This window comes from Notothenia coriiceps, unplaced genomic scaffold (genome assembly GCF_000735185.1).
Source record: "Notothenia coriiceps isolate Sejong01 unplaced genomic scaffold, NC01 NC01_scaffold00004796, whole genome shotgun sequence".
Taxonomy (NCBI): Eukaryota; Metazoa; Chordata; class Actinopteri; order Perciformes; family Nototheniidae; genus Notothenia; species Notothenia coriiceps.
The window spans coordinates 205,486-215,607 of NW_011337497.1; the positions used below are offsets into that span (position 1 = coordinate 205,486).

Consider the following 10,122-nt stretch of genomic DNA (forward strand, 5'->3'; position numbering starts at 1 on the left):
TTCCTTACAGAGCCCCTCCTCCAACACACACAAACGTGCACATGACCAATGAGATAAGTTTGTGCACAGATGGAAGGCTGACAGGCAGGTAGGCCATCCAGTTATTTTAGCTGGGCCGGCTAAAAGGATTGGTCGTGCTTTTTACAGTACTACGGCTTCCACATATGATGGAATTGTATGGATTTTTTGTCAAATCACTTTAGATATTTATTGCTATCGGGATATTAAGAGCATTCCATGGAATGTAACAAAAAGTGTATCTCGAGCCGGTTTCTCAAACTTACCTACCCCACCTTTAAGTACCCCCTGGCAATCGTCGATTTAGGACATGAGTGTCCACCTAGTTTAGCAAATGGGATGCCATGTGTGCTTTTCACCACTCTCACCAACCCTTATTGTCCTTGAAACACCCACTCCTTGTACCGTACTCATGTCACACTTGTCCTTGGTGAGGGGAAATAGCAAACATGTAACAAGTAGAGCAAACACACAGTAAGTTACTGCGTGGATTTGCAGGGATCGAACAGGGAGCGGCACACAGACACACGCTTGTACATGTGCACTCACCGCATACTTTATTATTACCACATTACACCACCATGAGCCAGACAGCGCTGATTTTGTTTCCTCTCAAGAACAGGGTGCCGTTCTCCCACAAAAATAAGAAGCCCTAGTGTTTGTTTGCCTGCATGAGTGTGTCTGTCATCGGTGCATGCTGTGACAAAAGTGAAGAAGTAAACCCAACTATGTGCAAGATAAGCAGAGATCCTAAAGAACTCTATGAAGTGTGGTATTGCTTACGTCTGTGGACTGCAAGGGTGTTTAGTAGAAAATGCTCCTAAATAAAATGAAAACATTACAATGCTACTTACTCTGAAAATGAGCAGAATAACGACATATTTATTATTGACTCAACTGTATATTGTCAAGATGTTTAGGAAGAATATGATAAGTATGCTCCTCCTGCTTTTGTTCTTGTTATTTTAGCTTCATTCACGTTTGACCTTTTGCCAAAAAGGTGTGGCTGATGGAGCCTTTGAAGAACTACTTCAATTGGTGCTTCCAGACAGACAACTCGTATAATGTGGGCACAAGTAAACAGCAGGAGACCTGTTCAAACTGTATGGTGCTCAACAACTTTCTTTAACAACCCCTCAGTAAACACTGGCAATGCTGTGTGTTCTTTACTGCTCAGAATGACCTTAGTCATTCCCTTTTACTGTTACCTAAGAGCTCTTTCTGATGAATCCAGATAAATGCCTTGATTACTTATTGATTCACTTGTGTTAAATATTCAATCAATCCACACCAGGAGCTGAAGATCAAGATAAAGCAGATAAGGATAAGAGAATGAGCTTTGAGTGAGCAAACATGTTGATTGTGCAATAGGGATTAAACTAAACACCTACAAGGGAGATGTCCTGAATATTTTGTATATGCTGTGCACATTTTGACAAACTGAATCCCCCTCTGGCTGTCACCACTTTGTGGCAGTTCACTCTTCTTGAATACGAGGTTGTGTGATAATGGGTGTTTCCAGTTATAGGTGTGTCAGCCAGTGTGAACCAGCGTAAATAGCTTGGCTCAGGCACCCGATGACTCACGGCCCATGACTACAATGAAAACAGGCAGCTTAGACTGTAGGGGGGAGAAAAATTAGAGGATTAGATGGGATGTGTGTGTGTGTGTGTGTGTGTGTGTGTGTGTGTGTGTGTGTGTGTGTGTGTGTGTGTGTGTGTGTGGGTGTGGGTGTGTGTGTGTGTTTCTGTTTGTGTAAAGATGACTGTGTGTATATGATTAATGTCTCCCGCACAATAAGGGAAGTCTCCCTGGCCTGTGCAAAACAGCAACTTGTGATACGATCGCCCAAAGGACACCACACCTAGATAAAATGGTTATTTAAATTCTATCAGAGTTCCTTTTGCAGCTCACCATTATTGGAAGAAAAAAAAGGCAGATGGCTGTTATTTGCATATTTGATTGAATAACGCACGTTTTATCCGACACAAGGAACTAACTGAACATATTTCAACAGTTTCTAACCCAGAGTAGTTCACAATAGCTTTGCATATAGCCAATAAAAATGTAGATGTCGTAAAAAGAGAGAAGACCCTTGTGATATATTTGCAAAATGTCACAATTATTAACTGAAATTCTTTCCTAAATCCGGACAATGCTCGCAGTGTACAGGGCCCACGGCCCACACATGAGTCACCAAGATAATTTGTGAAAACATGGGGCACAATAGAAGGGTTTTTTTCTGAAACACATTATGAGAGTTTAACTCTTCCCTGATTTTTTTTTTTTTTTTTTCCCCTTTGTTTACTACAGTTCACTCCAACATTTATTTTGTAAGTACTGTAAGGTGTAACTTTGATCATTCTGTACCTGCATTGTAACATCTTCAAAAATACGAACATCTGTTTGATTTATCACCTCTGTTCTGAAATAACAGTCATTTGAGTTTTATACTGGTTTACTTTAAAAACAGACCCATTGAAAGGTTCTGCTTTCATTAAAAGCAGCTCAGTTTTAGTTTCTTGCATTTGTGTTCTCTTGAAAATGTAACTAAGTTTAAAAGTCTTTCACAAGATCATTGTTTAAAACAGCCACTAAACAAACCATGCTGTTTGCAGAAAGAAGAGTTCTTTGTATACCAACTTCATTCGATTTTTTACACAATGCCACATTGTCGATATTGTGACTGCTGAAGACACAGACAGAAAAACATTAGGAAAGATGAGTCAAAAAGTCTGCTAAATTTAATTTTTGATTGTTGAGTTCATGGGGTTTTTTTTATCTAAAAGAGACACATTGAAATAAGGGTATATTTTACACATGTACAAGAAACATAAAAGAAAAAGGAGCCAGTTCTTCCTATATAAAGATAGTGATAAATGCAAGATCTGTGTGATCACCTGCAGCATCTGCACACTCAGCCCAGAGACCTAAACTCAAGTAGTCATTTTCATTCATTCCATGTACATCATTTATATTAACACTCTGGGTTTCACACATGCTAATTTCTTGTCTCTGTGTTGAAATAAAAATGTTGGTCAAATAAAAAATGTGAGGTTGTGCAATAGTATTCTATCTCAAATAATTAGATAACATAGAATAAAAAAGGCATACAATAACTGTTAGAAAAACTTGAAAATGCTTACAGTGATGTATTCTAAGCAGTAGTTTGAGGAATTCCCATGCAAATAATAAGCTCAATTGCTTCTTCTTTCATTAATTTACAGCTGAAATACCACAATGTACAATTATATTTACATAAAGGTCAAAAAGGAAAACAAATCTTTGTAATCTGTGATGGTTTGTAATAATGTGTATCAGTAAATGCAACTGTAAAAAAAATTACGTTCCACATGATATATGATTAAGGAATTACACTGCATGTTAAGTACTTAACATTCGCTCAACCTCATCCCACTACCACCATACACCTCTGTGTATGTTAATACATCAGTGATAGGCCTAATAATCCTATACATTATAATAATATATAGCCTGGGGCCATTCCACTGTTTACTTTTACATTATTTTATTACATTTCAACTGAATTTAAATTGTTTACCATAGTCAAAAAATTTACCTAAAACCTTCCTTTTTATTTGGTTAAACTGAGTACAGAGTACTTATTTGAATATTGTGAGACATTCCTGACTTATACATATGCTGTGAAAGTTAAAGTGGACCTATCATGCTATATTTGAATAATATATTGTAGGGCCATACCTATATAAAACATGTCTGTGAAGTTTTTTTTCAAAATACCAAACAGATCATGCATTTTAGCCATGCCTCATTTGCTGTATTCCAGCCCTGTTTTTGCAAGGGCTGATTCTGTGGTAAATTAGCTGCAGCTGACCACGCCCCCCTGCAAAGGAGGGGGGCGAGGCACGAGCGTCATGTTACCATGCTGTTACCATGCTGTTACCATGCCACCAACCTCTCATTCCCCTGATAGGTGGAGAGTTGCCCATATAGGCGGAGCTCCTTGTTTCTGACGTCAGAGATATTTCAAATCTGGATCAGTCTGTATCAGATCCGTTGCAGCCCCGTTTTTAGGGATTTGGGTATGGAGGAAAAGAGAGAGGGTTGTGTTTTTTGACACTTGGTGAGTTCCCTGACTAACACACTCTCACTCCATAATCGTCCAGGAGCGACGTTTGGTCAGGGTCCCGTGGGGTGCAGTTATGACGCTCCGAGGCTCCTTCAGCTTCATAAAGGGACGCAAATAGCTTTCAACTGATTGCAATGTATTCCCATCTGCGGCGGGATTTGACGCGCATGGAAGCACGGCATTCGTTTGTGTCGGCTGCCCTTAAAGGCAATGTGAGCGTCCATTCCCATTGGATAACGGAGAATTGTACACCCGGAAGTAAGTATTCCCCTTACTGTCGATTGATTTTACAGTGATATCTGCACTACTCATCGACTAAAAAACACCAGATTATCCTTGTTATTATTACAATTAAATTGTGTGCAATGCTTTTGTATTTTTCCCCTTCGATTCGGAGAAACAAATATTTTTTCGGAGTAAAGGATGGCAGAAGACACTACACTACCCAGAATCCCCAGCTATCGTTTAGGACTACACCTTATGCTCTGTTTGACAAATCCCGTGATTAGTTTTCAAGCTATATGATTGGTTGACCTCCAACTACATTCCATATGAAAAAAAACGTTTCGTAAAAGATAAAATCATACTTTATTCAGCAGTGCTTGCTTTACTCTTTGAAAGTCATCACATGCTGCATTGTAATAAATAGTTCGGCTGCATTAAATATATTACACATCTTTCGTAGTTCTTTATTTTTATTTATCTACAGAGATCGGGCTCAGAATAGACCGGAAACTATTCTTTTACCGTTCAGTTTGAATTTCACAATAAAGTTAGAAGTAATATTTTGTTTTGATATTATTGTTTTTTATTAACTACTAGACCGCTGGGTCATGTTAAGACCATCTTTTCTGTGTTGCTGTGGGTTTTTTCCAATCGTTTTTGTACAAATATCAAAACAATAACTAAATATATCCGTCGTAAACTAAACCAGAAACAGTATATTTTATTTTGTTAACACTGTAAACTTGACAGCTTTTTAACCCAAACCACCTACTGGTTAAAGCACGTTATTACACGTTTAGAGTAATGCAATGCAGGTAGATTGTGTTGNACTTTAGTTCATCAGAACTCTTTAGTTCTGATGAACTAAGTACAGATCGCGTTCACACCGGAATAAGTCCCTGGGGGTGGATTAGGCAAATGTGAAGCCGCTGACGTCACTTCTTCTTCTTCTTCTTCTGCTTTGGGTTTACTGTCAGGCCGCAAACAACTTTACGGGGTATACTGCTGAGTCCCAGCAGCTTCTACTGAAGCCTTCAGAGTAAATCGCCAGAACGCAGACACCTCCTCATCTCCACCGCTCCCATGTTTTATTTTATGTTGCCATCAGTTAGTCTCTCTGCGTTTCTGCGCTGGGCTAATGCTAATGCTAATAATGCAATGCGAGAATAATAAAATGGCGGCTTCACAAAAGTTTTTGGGAGTTTGACGGGGCGTGGTTTGTATTCTGCCCAGCCAATCAGACATAGGAACCTTTTTCTCCCACGGAAGTCCCTGCTCTCTAGCAGGGACTGAAAAGGGGGTAAAAAGGTTCTCATGAACTAATTTAGTTCCCGGGGCTTTTTGGTGTGAATAGAGTGGCGAAGTCCCTCCACTTCCGGTGGACCTCCATGGGACCTTATATCGGAAAAATAATGTATTGAAGTCAATGGGGAGAGAAAGATTATCTTTTAAAGATAATCTTTCTCTCCCCATTGACTTCAATACATTATTTTTCCGATATAAGGTCCCATGGAGGTCCACCGGAAGTGGAGGGACTTCGCCACTCTATNCTTCTACATCAACATGTGTCCCCTCTTCTTCATGTCTCTTCTACATCACCATGTGTCCCCTCTTCTTCATGTCTCTTCTACATCAACATGTGTCCCCTCTTCTTCATGTCTCTTCTACATCAACATGTGTCCCCTCTTCTTCATGTCTCTTCTACATCAACATGTGTCCCCTCTGTGGAAAGAGACTCTGAAAGTTTCAGCAACAAAGATTCTCTCTCTTTTTGATCCATTTCTATAAAAACCTGTCTGAAAATGAGCTGATCAGATTTTGGCCACTTTATGATGTCATAACGATGTTTTGACTTGAGTAACCATTAGCCAATCACAACCAAGGTAACCCCCCCCCCCACCTGAATCTCCTCCTAGAGCACCATTGAGTTCTTTACAATCTGTATAACCCTAATCCATGTGATGCAAATCCACGCGTCATGCAACAGTTTTTATCCTGGTTCCATAACTACTGAAAGAGAAGCCTATCTGAAAGGTAGACACCAGTAACTCGTATTCTTGAGGAAAACCCACAAAAAATGTTATGTATTAACGGAAATGCATAAAGGATGATCTTGACCCAAACAGGATCCTGTCTGACGAAAGGTTTATTGTTATATTGCAGAAATATCATCGCAATATCAGTTGTGCTTTCTTTCGACATGGTTCAATCTGAAACTATACAAATGTGCCCTGAGGAGCCAATGGTTAGGGTCCCTTTGTCTGTAAGAAAACTTGAACTATAATAAATTAGGGTTAGGCTAACCTCAACCCAAGTCATACAACAATAGGCGCGTTCACACCAAGTACTTTTCCCACAAAGGTTCCTGAGAACTACGATTTAGTTGCGTTCACACCAAAAANTTAAAGTGAGATCTCAAACTAATTATGATGAATATGATGGAATTTGGAGTAAATGGAGTCCATCGACATGCTGGAAAACTGAAGCAGAAGAAGGTGACATGACACTCTTTCAGTATCACAAAGGTTTTGCAGCACTGACTGTCACTGATATTCAGATATATTGTACATGTTAAGTCTGCTCTTAGCTGTATTGCGCTATGTGTATATTGTATGAATAACTTGAGTCTGAGTCTCAAAGATCCGTATCAATAGCTTTGTAGAATAATGCAAAATATTCACCAGCCCCCTTATAGACTTAGTCATCTCTGTAGTATGACTTACTAATTCTGTATTATTTCATAACACTTTCTCAGAACAAGATAACACATTAGTCATTTTGATCAAATCTCTGGTCCCGCTGTGTGTGGCTGTTGGAGTCATGCTGTTTTTACTCTACAGTCCCACTGCAAGGTAATGCCTCTTCACTTTCAAATGTTGGTAAAAGGAAAGTTCAAGACCATCATAATTGCCTCAATGTGCTCTGCATAGTGGTTGCAATTAGATGGAATATACTCAATCTAATCTTATTGGATTTGTGTGACAGAATGAAGATAAAGACATTGTCGCACACACCATCCCCAGCGCCTTTCTTTCAACCTTTATTTCAACAACACGGAGGCAATCTCCAGGTGAGGTGCTAATGCAATGTCCATATTCTTGTATTAGTGTCTTATTTAAGGAAAGTTTTAAGGACAGTCTCTACTTTAGGTAAGACATGTAATCCAGAGGTCTGTTGTTAACTTGACATTTAATTCAATTTCAACTTTACCACAGTGGAAATACCTTGCAATACAATGGTAAGAAATACTTGGAAACAAAATGATGCAAATTACTAAGGAAATAACAAAACATAAATGATACATTTTGCAATTTCCTTTTTACTCAACTGCTGTGTTAGTTCAGGACATTTACACGGAAAAAGTCACAGAGAATGCCCGCAAGCATTCGGTTTACTAAAAGAGTTTGTGTAATAATCTGTAAGGTATTTTATCTTTAAAAACACCATAGGGAAGTTAGTGTCTCTGTGAGGCTGTACTTAGACACTGCAGTGCTTTCTGCTAAATGCATTACAGTGTTACACTTCTCTGCTCAGAATGAAAATGCTAACATGCCGATGATTAGCAGTTTCACTATTCACCGTGATCATCTTAGTTTTTTGTGTTTACTTGCTAACACTAAACACAATGTCAAATGAATGCCTTTGATTTTCTTCGTCTTTCAATATACACCCATGTTGATCTGGATGAAAAGTCAGGGGATCATTAGGGATTATCTTTAGTCCACCATGAATATGTGAACCAAATATCAGATATTTTAGTGGTTTACTGACCAACTGGTTCACATATTCATGGTGGACTAAAGATAATCCCTAATGATCCCCTGACTTTTCATCCAGATCAANGATCTCCTCAGTTTTGTATGTTAACACATACTTGCCTTTAGGTGAAAGCCATTCCTAAAAAATCAGAAGCATGGAGATACATTAGGCGTGATAAAGTCATTTTCACTGAAACATGTAGTAAACGTACAGCTAATGTTAAAATTAATCACAATTATATATTCATAATTAATACATTGGATCAATTGAGTTGATATTTTTTAGCAATGTTGTCTGTTGGTCAGTAAACCACTAAAATATCTCAGCATCTGCCAGTGCTTTGATATTTGGTTCAAATATTCATGGTGGACTAAAGGTAATCCCTAATGATCCCCTGACTTTTCATCCAGGTCAAAATCTTATTTATTTAATCCACAACTTGCGTGTATGTTGAAAGACAAAGAAAAATCAATGGCATTCCTTTGACATTGTGTTTAGTGTTAGCAAGTAAACACAAAAAACTAAGATGATCATGTTGAATAGTGAAACTGCCAATCATCTGCATGTTAGCATTTTCATTCTGAGCAGGGAAGTGTAACACTGTAATGCATTTAGCAGAAAGCNTTTTAGGAATGGCTTTCACCTAAAGGCAAGTATGTGTTAACATACAAAACTGAGGAGATCTTGACAACCGATGATGTGATTGTTGCGCCGAAACCCATTACAAAGGAGCCAGAAGAGAACGTGGACTACCACAACCCTACAGTCCATCTGACCTTCACTCAGGGTCATAGCTCCTATGTTGGTTTACCCGGTGTTGAGGTCTCCATATTAGGTTGAATATAAAACGAAAGTTAATATAATCACATATATTCTTGTATAACCCACAATGAAAATGCTTCATATTTTATGATTTTCTATATTTACAGTATAAACAAAACACAAGTGGTTTGCTTAATTGAGATTGAGGCCTATTATGGTGTATGGGTGTCACTGATAAGAGAAGAGAGACAGTTTCTTCCCTCTTCCCTCACAGCAGTACACAGGGAGGGGGGCTCCTGACTTAAGGAGAAATAGACTGAGGCCCCAAAAAGGTGGTTATGTCATAGCCGAGAATAATATTTTCCAGTCCTGCACACTAGAGGTCATGACCTTTTTACACAAACATGGGAAGGTGTGTCTTATGCCATAGCCATAGAATATGTATGGTCATGTCCAGTCCTGTACATCAAAGACCATGCCCAGTTTCCACAAATATGGGTATGGAGGAGGTGTATTTAGCTTTTTCTGTCCTGTTTTTGAGCATAAAGACACTGGCAGAGAGGGAGCAAACTGAGAGAGGGGGGGGGCCCCTGGTATACCTCTCTCCCTGGAGAGCTGGGTTTTGCTCGTAAGGTTCTTTCAAACTTTGGTTAAAATATTGCTTACATTTCTGTGTAGTTGAATGCTGAGTGGATGGTTGGATGAAAGTTTAAAACTGTTAATCTCTAATTGAATCATTTTGAGGAGCTGCCTCTCAACCTGTGTCGGGCTATAGGTTTGTGAATGTTAGCCACCGGCGATCGCCCCTGGATCGCAGAACTTTTAATGTCTAACACAAAGGTTTCAGATTGAAATGAGCCAGAGCATCGCATCTCCATCGCTGTAGACGAGAGAGACAAACCCTGTTATAAGTGTGGACCCAATTTGTTTCTTCAATAAACTGATCCCACCCTTCTGGATTGGGACAACATAAAAGACAATCTGCGCTCCTCCTCTCCTGGCTTGAAAGGTAAGAATGCACCCTGCAACAGCTGCACAGCTTGAGGGCGCCACAGCCCATTAGCTGATATAAACATCCTTCGCGATCCGCTTAATCAGATTTAGAGCGAGTTGTCCTCAATTGAAACGCAGGTTAATGAATCTGGTCTTCAGGAGTTAATAGAGTTGAGAACTGTTGATGTTGGTGGATCGAGCCAAGCAGTAACTTAAATAGACTTCAATAACTTTTCTGTTAGGTCAATTAGTAG

The 10,122-nt window shown here is 39.1% G+C and overlaps 2 long non-coding RNA genes across 2 annotated transcripts in view; one reads left to right on the forward strand and one right to left on the reverse strand.

Annotated features, from left to right (window-relative positions):
* Positions 1–790: 790 nt before the first annotated feature.
* Positions 791–9,011, forward strand: LOC104942597 (uncharacterized). The gene is made up of 3 exons (XR_798028.1): positions 791–801; positions 6,087–6,097; positions 8,936–9,011. It is a non-coding gene; the product is annotated as an uncharacterized lncRNA (long non-coding RNA).
* Positions 8,749–10,122, reverse strand: part of LOC104942596 (uncharacterized) — a 14,770-nt gene continuing 13,396 nt past the window's right edge. The window contains exon 3 of the long non-coding RNA XR_798027.1: positions 8,749–9,011. This is a non-coding gene — a long non-coding RNA (uncharacterized lncRNA). The remainder of the gene's footprint in view (positions 9,012–10,122) is intronic.